General features: G+C 33.9%; 1 long non-coding RNA gene across 1 annotated transcript; it reads left to right on the top strand.

Annotated features, from left to right (window-relative positions):
- Positions 1-5,821: 5,821 nt before the first annotated feature.
- Positions 5,822-6,901, top strand: LOC122305535. The gene is made up of 2 exons (XR_006241158.1): positions 5,822-6,021; positions 6,456-6,901. It is a non-coding gene; the product is annotated as an uncharacterized LOC122305535 (long non-coding RNA).
- Positions 6,902-12,754: the final 5,853 nt, after the last annotated feature.

The raw sequence follows: 12,754 nt of genomic DNA, 5'->3' as shown, positions 1-12,754 counted from the left end.
TATAAAATATATATGTGATCTAATTAAAGTGAATTAGAGGAATGATGATGTTGTGCTGTCATGTTTGACAACTGCTTATTCGAATGACCTTTAATTCCATTTGAATTAAATTATATTCATTCGAATGAATTTCAGTTGCCATACTGGTCTACCTTAACACTGCGTCACAATCTAGACGTAATGCACATTGAAAAAAATATATGTGAGAATATTTTGGGTACCCTGATGTCAATACAAGGAAAAACAAAAGATACAGTCAACTCACGTAAAGATTTGAAAGAGTTGAGAATCAGATCAGAGTTGCATTTGCAAGATACTGGGTCATCAGCTTATATGCCCCTTGGATGGTATACACTTTCAAGTGATGAGAGAAAGAAATTCTGTGATTGATTCATGACAATCAAATTACCCGATGGTTATGCTTCGAACATGTCAAAATGTGTCCGACCTCATGATTGGAAGATAACTGGTCTAAAAAGTCACGACTGCCATATATTTTTATAGCAATTGTTGCCAGTTGGTGTGCGCGGAAAGCTTACTCCAGATGTTCGTACAGCTATCACAGAATTAGGGCGATTTTTCAGAAATATTTGCAGTAGAACGTTGAAAGTTGATGCCTTATTAAAAATGGAAGCTAACATTGCATTGATCTTGTGTAAATTGGAGAGTTTGTACCCGCCTTCATTCTTTGATGTAATGGTTCATTTGAATGTGCATCTCCCTCGTGAGGCTTTAGTTGCTGGCCCCATTCAGTATAGATGGATGTATCCTATTGAACGGTTTTTGGGAAAACTTAAGCGATCTGTGGGGAATAAGGCTCGTCCGGAAGGATCGATCGCAGATTCATATATTCATAATGAGTGGCATATATTTTGTTCAATGTATTTTCGTGGGGTTGATACTAGATTTACGAGAATACATTGAACAAAATACATTGACTAGATCAACTAGACACAGTTGACTAAGCGACGATGCGACGCCAATATTAATATAGTAGTTAACGTAAATTATTACTTGTACGATGGAGTTGCATCTCCAGTACTTTTTGGATCATAATCATTTTGGACTAGTGTTGTGATCTTAGTTGTTCAATGAGTCTTTATATATCAAGTATGTTTTAAGCATTTGAGATATTTTCAATTTGGTGCATAGTATTGCTAAAGAAATAATTTATCCGCTACGAATATTGCATAATGTTAGATGAATGTTAGGAACATTGCATCTTATATGTCATGAACAGGGGGCAGGTAACCTTGTATTACATGTTTCGACGCTTCAAATGTCCGTCCAATCTCAAACGGAATTTGGGGGCGTCACATAGAATGTTTGGTGCGTGGATATAGATTTCACACAGCAGACAGAGAACGATATAGGAAAACTCAAAATTGTGGGGTTGTTGTCGAAGGAAGCCATGAGGATGATAATATTGATTTTTACGGAATTGTGGAAGATATCATAACATTAAAGTATGTGGGGGGATATATGGTCTGGTTATTTAAATGTAATTGGTGGGATGTCTCAAATCCTAGGTTGGGAGTGCATAACGATGAATATTTTGTAAGTGTCAATACATCTCGCAAATGGTATGAGGACGACCCATTTGTTCTCGCATGCCAAGCAAATCAAGTTTTTTATTTAGATGATCCGGAGTTCGGAAATCCATGGAGAATAGTCGAGAAATTTGCGCCAAGAAATGTATATGATTATATTCCAGAGGCAGACAAACCACATGAAGAAGTTGATAGTCCAGACCATGAAGAAGCATATCAAGAACATGAATCAGACATCAATCTATTTGTTGATCTAAGTCATTATGACATGGTCCCATTGCGCAGAGAAGATGTTCAACCCGAAGTAATTGAAGGTGACATGTCGGAAGAACATGAATCAACTGAAGTGTCTACTGAGGATGAGAGTAATTGGTCCAGCAATATTGATACCGAATGATTTTCAAACAGATATTTGTGTAGGTAAAATTCTTATAAAAATATTTCAAGTATTTTGTTCGAATAATAATTTATTATAATTTCAAACAGATATGCCTCCTAAACGCAAAAGAACACGTGAGCCATCCACACCACTTAGCGAATCTCTGTGTGCTTCACCTGCCAACAATGGTGGGCTACTGTCACCAGAACCAGAACAAGGTATTTTTTCACTGTATATCTTTCAAATAAAATTAATTTAATTAAAATATATGCTTTAATTTTTGTATATATAGTTGTTGTAAACCAGCACCGAGTTAGAGGCATTACGAGGGGTGTCTGCATAGAAAAAGTAAGGAAAGTGGGTAAAATTAAAATTGATATATCTGATGATCACACCAGTGGCTTTGGGGATTCGGTAGCTTGGCTTGCTTCTTATGTTGGTACACTTACTCACACGTATGCACCGATGACTACATCCTATTAGGCTAAAGTTCTCCAAGATGTAAAAGACCACATCAAAAATCGTTGTCTGGTAATAAGTTACTTTGTATAACATTTTTATTGAAATGCGAATGTTTGAAATTATACTAATTGTTTATAATTCTTTGAAAGACGAGTTTGAACTAAATTTTGGTCGACGAGAGGATCGACTAACGATTGAAGAACTAATGTCGAATGCATTCCGGAGGTACAAAGGTCGATGCCATGCACACTATCAGAAGTTCAGTACTACGATAGAAGCGCGTCAAAATCCATTCCAAGCAATGCCACCAAACGAATGGGAGAAAGTTTGTGATCTGTTTGAAGATCTTGCTTATCATGTAATTTCGCTACTATCTTTTTTTTAATAATATATAATAGATGTATTGAATAAAAATTATAATACTTTTTTTTAGAAACGGAGTACAGTGAACAAAGCAAATAGATCAAATTTAACGATACACCATCACGCGGGTTCTCGATTTTTTCATCGCTTGTAAAAAAAATGGTTAGTTCTTATTGTCTCCATTAAATCTTAATATATACACTTTTTTCGTATAAATTATGATTTTAATTTTCATTTTGCAGCAAGAAGAAAATCTCACTGATTATGATCTGACCCAATTGTATGCTAAAGCACATAAAAATCGTGATGGTGTTTGGAGCAATCCTGAGGCAGAGGCAAATTATGTAAGTTTAAGTTTATTTAATTTCATTGTCTAAATATATTTTTGTTACATATACTAATTTTAATGTTTTTCTTTTTCCAGGACAAGATGATATCTCTTAAAGACACTGTTGCAGATCCATCTGATGAATCATCTGTCAATGATGCTCAAATCTTTTATCAAGTTCTTGGATCACGTTCTGGATATTTGAGGGGCTTAGGACGTTGCGTGAAGCCATCCTTAACATCTTCATCATCTTCTAAAGTCAGATCGAATGACGACAAGACTAAAAAATTAGAGGAAGCTGCATTTGAGATAGAATGATTGAGATCGAAGGAAAAAGAGTTGCTGACCCGATTAGATCAAGCAGCAGATTTAGAAGTAAGATTAGAAGATAGGTTACAATTAAATAACCAAAAAATGTTTGAACAATTTCAATTAATGATGTCCCAAAACCCTGTACCACCACTACCACTACCACCACAATCATAATTCATTTGGTTTTTTTTTAATTGCCTTTAATATTTATGATGTTTGTAAACATTTGAACAATTGATGTATATAGATTACAATTTGATGTATATAGATTACAATTTGTATTAGTATCAATTTCATTTTGTTTGATCAATGCCGTTCGAATGGTAAATTACCATTTATGTATACATTCGAACAAAAATATATCCATTCGAACAAAAAAATTCTCATTCGAACAAAAATATACCCATTTGAACTTACCGGGAAATACAATCCATGCTTTCATTCGAACAATTAAATACTCATTCGAATAAATTCATTTCTAAAAGTCTGTTCGAACAGAAGATTTCTGTAAATAGATTATTTGTTCGAACAGTTAATATTTTTCTTCGAACTAAAGTCACTTACGAACTTGTTTGTTCGAACGGACTTGGTCAGATATGGTTATTGGTTCAAATTAACATTTCATGTTGTTCGAACAAAAATATTGTCGTTCCAACTTGATTATGAGACGACATTTTTTTGTCTTAGAAAAAATTTTCCATTCGAATGATTTCGACCGGTTCTGCCCAATTTCGTCCCTAAAAATACTTTTCAGAGACGAAAATCGTCTCCAAAAACTTTCTGAGACAGCCTTTTTGAGACAAAATTTTTTCGTCTCCCAAAAATTTTAGAGACGAAATTTCTATTTTTTGAGACAAAATTTTTTGTCTCAAAAAATCATATCTCCTGTAGTGTATGTATATATACATACACACACATATACTCATTATTTCGGCTTGTTTTGGTAAATTTTTTTGCAGATTCATAGTGTTATAATTACATGCAATACCAAGAGCGTTTTGGGTTCGAGGCATTATATATAGGAAGTTTGTTTAAACACTCCCCAACATCGTTGGCACATTGTATTGATCATGTGTTTAATACATCAATAAAAGCACATGTAAATAATTTACTGACTACTACTATCAAAACTGGTACAGTGACACAATAATTCTCGATGTCTATAAAACTTATAATAAAAATAAAAAATTAAAGCAAACACGCGATTAGACATGAAAAAGCTCCTATATATCATGGGGTCTGGTATTACGCAATGGGGACAAAGGAAGCCAAATATAGGGGTGACGTCCCTTGCGATGAACAATAGCTGGGCATGAGTTTTCCATTTGATCATTAAGATATTATTTATGACACAATATGAGATTGGCTCCATGCTGTCGAACTCTATTCTAATTACTTTGTTAAACATCAACTGGTTTTCATTTATTTATACTACTTTATTCAGTTTATTGAGATTTCATAAAAGTAAAACGATGTAATACCAAAACGAGGTGAGTGACCCCAATAAATGTCTTCATAAAATTAAAAATTAAAAATAAAACGACTAATAAAGTTAAAGGTATTGGGTTTGAAGCATAGTTAATTATTGTGGTAGAACGATTTGATGACTCAATCCAACAAGGATTCGTTACGATTTTTTAGTGGAGTTTCAATGAGACTCTGACCATGGAGTGCAAGCCTAGCTTGAGGCTTAAATCAAAGCAAATATGGACATGTTGCTCGAGTGAATATCAGACAAAGAGTTCGTTCAACGATCGTGCGACACCTCGCTAATAGAGAATAATGTGATAATTGAAAAATTAGATCTTTTGCCATGTAACCCTATATATATGTTTATTATGAACAATATGACCATATGGGTATTGATGCATTTATACTTGATCATTTTAAAGCATTTCATACTCTCATCTTTCGTATTATCAAAGCTAGAAAGTGGAGCAAAATCACGAAGAACACCCCACCATCAATAACTTTTATTCATTTTACATAATCAGTAACTAATTATATAACCTAATAAGCAGAAAAAATGGAGGTTTGTAATTGACGAGCACTAAACCCATCAAATTAAAGACCTTACTATTTAAGTTGGATTGACATATATCTCATGTACGTGGAAGCTTTGAAAAAAAAAAAAACTAATATTATTACTATTTAATTTCCTATACTAAAAACTGATCATCATGGCATATATCTCTGATCTTTTCTTTTCATTTTTCTTTCGAACATGGCATCTCTAGTCAATTGCTACGTCTTCTAATTGCGCCTTTCCCTTTTTCCACATGGAAAGTTTCATCTGATCTCCAACTAAAGGTAACTTTTTTGCTTTTTGATACGTACCATGCATGCACTCAATAATGTTGGCCCGTTCTGATTGTGCGTATAAAATTAAATGAAGAAAATTCCATGCACCCACTTGCATCCTATTCACACACGTCAGGGCCAACCACAAATCCAGATCACTTGAATGGACTATATATATATAGGTGTGTAGGAGGAAAATGGCCTCAACACAATTCACTCAGCTGCAATCGCCAACATGAAGGCTATCCTTGTTATTTGCATTCTCCTGATTTCCTTTCTTTTCTCAACCCCTTCAATTGTAGCTCGCGAGTTGTCTGATCACAGTGGTGAGAGCACAAATTTCTATTTTGCTTCTATATTTCATGTTGTCAATCGATCATGTCAGTATACTGCCAAATATTACATTCCATGTATATATTATAGTTATAATTAGTGAGCATACAAAACTTTTAGTATCTCCAAAATTCAAAGCTATCATTCTGCATAAGAAGTTGTTAAACATGCCAGTTTAAAATATCATATATATCCGTTTAAATCATGTTAAACATCGTATCGTACGTGTGTGTGTGTAAATGCCCTACACATGATCATATTAACATTGTTATCATTATGAATATTTTAACACAAATTACAAACGTAAAAGAATATTAAAACGCATGCATGAACTAGAAAAGTTTTATATGTAGGGACAGTTATCGATCGTAGATATAAATTAAGATCTAATTAATATATATGTAGTTATAATATTCAGTTAACGCAGGTTCTGGTACTGCATCCAAGGATCCCGATAAAGGGACAATATCATGCGGAAGGTCTGGAGATCCCGGGTATAGCCAATGCATAGGAAAACAGAAGCCCAAGCACAAGTGTAAACCACACGGCCCTTATAATCGTTGCAGGCCAAGTACTTAAAGGAAGGAACTTTGAATAATTACTTTACCTACTGGGATGAAAGTATATAATTAAAATAGTAAACTATATATAAGTTTTATGCTGGGATATTGCTTCTCCCGCCTGATCACGAGGAGAATCATGATGTACGCTTAATGAGAATAAACAGGTTTGGTTTAATATCATGGATTAATAGTGGAGCTTATTTGGATCGCTATGCAGTGTGGAAATATGTAAAATATGTATTTTGATATGATCATGTTGTATAAGGTGTGCCAATAATAGTCAATCTTATGGAATTCCGTTAATTTACCATACTGATCATCTCTTTGAAATATGATCATATATCACCCTGGAAAACTATAAATTAATAACCTTTATATACTGAAAACGCGCGAATTAAATAACAAATGATTTTATTTATATATTTTGTAACACTTTATTAATATAATTTTTGCTTGAGAAATAAATAACAAATGATTTTATTTACGCAAACTCCTCTTAAGTTTAAATATTATAAAATTCTTCTATCCTTTCGAGTATAAATATTTATATTTCAAAGTTTCATCTGCCATGAAGATGAGAAACAATCATTTGTGGGCTTGTAGACAATTTCTCTATTTATATATGGGCTTTTGCAAAATACTAGCCATTCAAACCCCTTTTTCTTATAGTGACTTTCACACTCTATTCTAACCACAACTTTATTTGGTTACTTTTTAATATGTCATCAAGATTGCATAAAAGTAAAAGATGTAATAAAAGTATCATTTAATTTAAAATAAAAGCCCTATAAATGTCCCATTTAATTTAAAATAAATTAAAAGAGTTATAAAGTTAAAAGTTTTGGTTTAGGTCTATGTTTTTCAGCAAAATTGAGGATAAGACCGTATGAAAGACGTTGTTTTATGTATATATTTCAATGAGGAGTTAAAGATATTGTTGCCGAGAGTCGACACAAAATCATGGGGTAATGGTGCAATATGCTTGATTATTTTAGAGCTTTCAACACTGATCTCATCCCAGTACAAGAAAAATGGGCTTTTACGACCAATTAATAGCAACGAAAAGAGTATTTGCAACCAATTTTGATTGCAAATACTCTTTTCGTTACTATTAATTGGTCGCAAAATCTCATTTTTCTTGTAGTGTCGATCCTTTATATCTATAAATGTGGAAAGTGGAAAGCAAAATCACTAAAGATGCCGCCCATTAATAACTTTTATTCATTCTTCATAGACAACTAGAACCTAATGAGAAGAAGAATAGAGGTTTTGTAATTGATGATCACTAAACTAAACTCATCATATTAAAGACCTTACTATTTAAGTTGGATTGACATCTCATGTGGAGGTTTTGAAAAATTAAAACTAATATTACTTTTTTTCGTATAATAAATTAAAATAATAATTGATGGGTTAATTAAGCAGCTAAGGAGAGTTAAACAACCTGATCATCATGAAATCTCCTTTATAACTACTTTGTCAAACATTAACTGGTTTTCATTAATTTATACTACTTGATTCAGTTTACAGTTGATTTCATAGAAGTTAAAAGATGTAATACCAAAACGAGCTGAGTAGCCCCAATAAATGTCCCCATAAAATTAAAAATAGAAAGACTAATGAAGTTAAAGGTGTTGGGTTTGTGAAGCATGGTTAATTATTGTTGCGGCCTAGTTTGATGACTCAATTTGACAAGGATTCGTCACAATTTTTTAATGGAGTTTCAATGGGACTTGGGTCATAGAGTGCAGGCTTTAGGCTCAAGCCAAAACGAATATGGACATGTTGCTCGAGTCATAGAGTTTGCTCGAGACTCACTCGATACCTCGGTAGTAGTGAATAATGTGATAATTGAAAAATTAGAACTTTAGCCATGTAACCCTATATATATGTTTTTTTATAAACAATATGACCATATGAGTATTGATGCATTTATACTTTATCATTTTAGAGCGTTTCACACTCTTATCATTCATATTGTCAAAGTTGGAAAGTGGAGAGCGAAATCACAAAGGATATCCCACCATAATAACTTTTATTTATTCTACACAACCACTAACTAATATAACCTAATAAGTAGAAAAAATGGAGGTCTGCAATTGATGAGCACTAAACCCATCAAATTAAAGACCTTACTATTAAAGTTGGATAGACATATATCTCATGTGGAAGCTTTGTAAAAAAAAAAACTAATATTATTACTATTTTCCTATACTTAAAATAGTAATTGATGGTCTAAACAACGAGGGATCATAGTTAAATGAACCTGATCATCATGGCATCTTTGGTCTTTTCTTTTGAACATGGCATCTCTAGTCAATTGCTGGGTCTTCTAATTGCTTTCCTTTCCTCATGGAAAGTTTCATATATCTTTATCTACCAATTAAAGGTAACTTTTTTGCTTTTTTCCTTTTTCCTCATGGAAATTAAGTTTCATCTTATCTATCAATTAAAGGTAACTTTTTTGCTTTTTGATACGTACCAATGCACTCAATAATGTTGTCCCTTTTGATTGTGCGTATATAATTAAAAGAAGAAAATTCCACGGACCCACTTGCATGCTATTCACACACGTCAGTGCCAACCACACATCAAGATCACTTGAATGGACTATAGCCAATGCATAGGAATGGAGCCCAAGCACAAGGGTAAGCTACACGCCTCTCTTGGCTTTATATATGTAAATAATTTACTGATTACTATACTTAAAAAAACTGGTACAAGGACTTAATAATTCTCGATGTTTATAAACTATATAATAAAAATGAAAAATAAAAGCTAACATGTGATTAGACAAGAAGAAGCTCCTATCATGGGTCCGGTATTACGCAATGGGGAAGATGGAAGCCGAATAGTACTACACTGGATTGATAATTATTCGACATATGGAAAGAGAGACTACACGTACATTTTAAAGAGAAAAAGAAAATGTACGTAAAACACGTGAATCGACTCGGACAAGCTTCCATCATGCAGTATTACGCAATAGGGATGACGAAAGCCAACTAAAGGCAAGCTCGATGCTTGTTTCGCTCTCTATAAATAAAAATGTTACGTATGTTATAAAATTATCGAAAAGAAAAAAGAGAGATAGATTTATTATAAAACTTTTTAAAAGGAGAGAGAAATAGATTTATTATAAAACTTTCTAAAAGGAGAGAGAGATAGAGCTCAGAGAAGTTATGAAACTTATGAATTTTTTAAAGAATTCAACGATATATATAGGCGTACAAAGGAGACTATGCTAGCTTACTATGCAGTACTATACTGGCACTATGCACTGTGCATATGTCGGCCATTCACTATGCCAGTTACTATGCAGTACTATGCTGGTACTATGCACTGTGCATATGTCATCCATTCACTATGCCAGTTACTATGCAGTACTATGCTGGCACTATGCACTGTGCATATGTCGGCCAGCTCAAGATGGTCATATAATTTATTTTACAACAATGTTATTTTACAACACTCTCCCTTTGGATGACCACATATAATGAATATGCCTCGTTAAAACCTTATCAAGAAAAAACCCTGTGGGAAAAAAACTAATGGCGAAGGAAAAAGAGTACAATATTCATGTGTATCGTAAAATGCTTTAAGATTGCCTCATTAAAACCTTGCAAAGGAAAACCCAGTGGGATAAAACCTTAGCGAGGGAAAAAGAGTACAATCAGTATAAGTCTTCAGGACATTACTCCCCCTGAAAAGTGCATGATAAAAGGTCTTCAAGTCTCCGCATTCCAATGTTCTGCACAATCTTCTTAAATGTTGCAGTTGGTAATACTTTTGTGAATAAATCTGCCAGATTATCACTTAATCGTATCTGCTTGATTTTAATTTCACATTTCTCTTGAAGTTCATGAGTATAAAAGAATTTAGGTGAAATATGTTTGGTTCTATGTCCTTTGATATATCCTCCTCTAATTTGAGTAATACAAGCAGCATTATCTTCGTATAAAGTTGTTGGGCTATCATTAATCACTGGAAGACCACACTTTTCTTGAATATGTTGGATCATTGATCTTAGCCAAATACATTCTCGACTTGCTTCATGAATTGCAATGATCTCTGAGTAATTTGAAGAGGTAGCAGATAATATTTGTTTGACAGATCTCCATGATATAGCAGAATTTCCATAAGTAAATACATATCCAGTTTGAGATCTACCTCTGTGTGGATCTGAAAGATAACCTGCATCTGCATATCCAACTAATTGTGGATTTGAACCATGTTGATAAAATAATCCCATATCAACTGTACCTCGAAGGTGTCAAAGGATATGTTTAATGCCATTCCAATGTCTTCGAGTTAGTGCGGAACTATATCTTGCAAGTAAATTAACTGAAAATGCAATATCAGGCCAAGTGCAATTTGCAAGATACATCAGGGCTCCAATTGTACTGAGATAAGGTATTTCAGGACCAAGAATTTCTTCATTGTCTTCACAAGGACGAAATGGATCCTTTTGCACATTAAGTGATCGAACAACCATTGGAGTACTCAGGGGATGAGTTTTGTCCATGTAAAAGTGTTTCAAGACTTTCTCTGTATAATTTGACTGATGAATGAGAATTCCATTTGGCAAATGCTCGAGCTGCAGGCCGAGACAAAATTTCATTTTGCCAAGATCCTTAATTTCAAATTCATTCTTTAAATATGTAGCGGTTCTTCTGATCTCTTCAGGAGTTCCAACAAGACTTAGATCATCAACATAAACTACAATAATAACAAATCCGGAGTCTGATTTCTTAATAAAAACACATAGGCATATTGGATTATTCTCAAATCCTTCTTTCAATAGATATTCGCTAAGGGGTTTATACCACATGCGTCTGGATTGTTTTAACCCATATAAAGATTTTTGAAGCTTAATAGAATACATACTTCTGGATGTACTCAGATTAGAAGCTTCAGGCATTTTATATCCTTCAGGGATTTTCATATATATGTCATGATCTAATGATCCATATAAATATGCAGTGACCACATCCATCAATTGCATATTCAATCTTTTTATAACTGCCAAACTGATCAAATATCTGAATGTGATTGCATCCATAACAGGAGAGTATGTTTCCTCATAATCAATCCCCGGTTTCTGCAGGAAACCTTGTGCAACAAGTCGTGCTTTATATCGCACAATTTCATTGCTTTCATTACGTTTACGTATAAATACCCATTTATATCCAACGGGCATTACACCCTTTGGTGTTTGTATAATTGGTCCAAAGACCTCTCGCTTTGCTAGCGAGTTTAATTCAGCTTCAATAGCTGATTTCCATTTTGGCCAGTCATCTCTACGTCGACATTCTTCGACAGTTCTTGGCTCAATTTCTTCATTACTTCTGGTAATGTCAAGAGCCATTTTATATGAAAATATGTTATCGACAACAGTTTTATTTCTATTCAAAATTTCTCCTGTACTCATGAAATGTATCGAGATCTCGTTATTTTCAGGTACCTGTCCCTCTTCAAGGGAAGACATTTCATGAAATACCTCTTCAGGAGGTTCTTTCTCAGGAGATTTACTCTCTTCAGGAGCATCAATTACTCTTATGGCCTGTGTTGGTATGGATTCTTCAGGAGTATCAAATTCATTTTGTATTTTCCTCTTCCGAGGAATTTTGTCCTTAGCACCAATAGGCCGTCCACGCTTCAGGCGTATCTTAGATTCGCCTATTGCTATTTTGGCAACTTGTCCTTCAGGGACTGCAATCCTTGCTGGAACATTAACAGCAGGAATATATGATTTTACCACACCTTTAGTGTCAGTAAATACATCCGGTAATTGGTTTGCAACACTTTGCAAATGAATAATCTTTTGAACTTCTAGATTACATTCTTTTGTACGAGGATCAAATTGGGAAAGAGCTTTATTTTTCCAAATAATTTCCTGTCGTGCTTCAGGCACCGACTTCTCATTACCCAATGTTGGAAAAATGGATTCGTCAAAATGACAATCCTCAAAACGTGCCTTAAACATATCCCCTGTAAGAGGCTCAAGGTATCTAATAATAGATGGAGAATCAAACCCAACATATATCCCAAGTCTACGTTGAGGGCCCATCTTTGTACGTTGTGGAGGTGCAATTGGAACATATACAGTACATCCAAAAATACGAAGATGAGAAATATTTAGTTGCTGACCAAATGCAAGCTG

The sequence above is a fragment of the Carya illinoinensis genome, chromosome 3 (genome assembly GCF_018687715.1).
Source record: "Carya illinoinensis cultivar Pawnee chromosome 3, C.illinoinensisPawnee_v1, whole genome shotgun sequence".
NCBI classification, from domain to species: domain Eukaryota; kingdom Viridiplantae; phylum Streptophyta; class Magnoliopsida; order Fagales; family Juglandaceae; genus Carya; species Carya illinoinensis.
The sequence above is the reverse complement of the archived record's forward strand: the minus strand, read 5'-3'. Positions and strand labels throughout refer to the sequence as shown.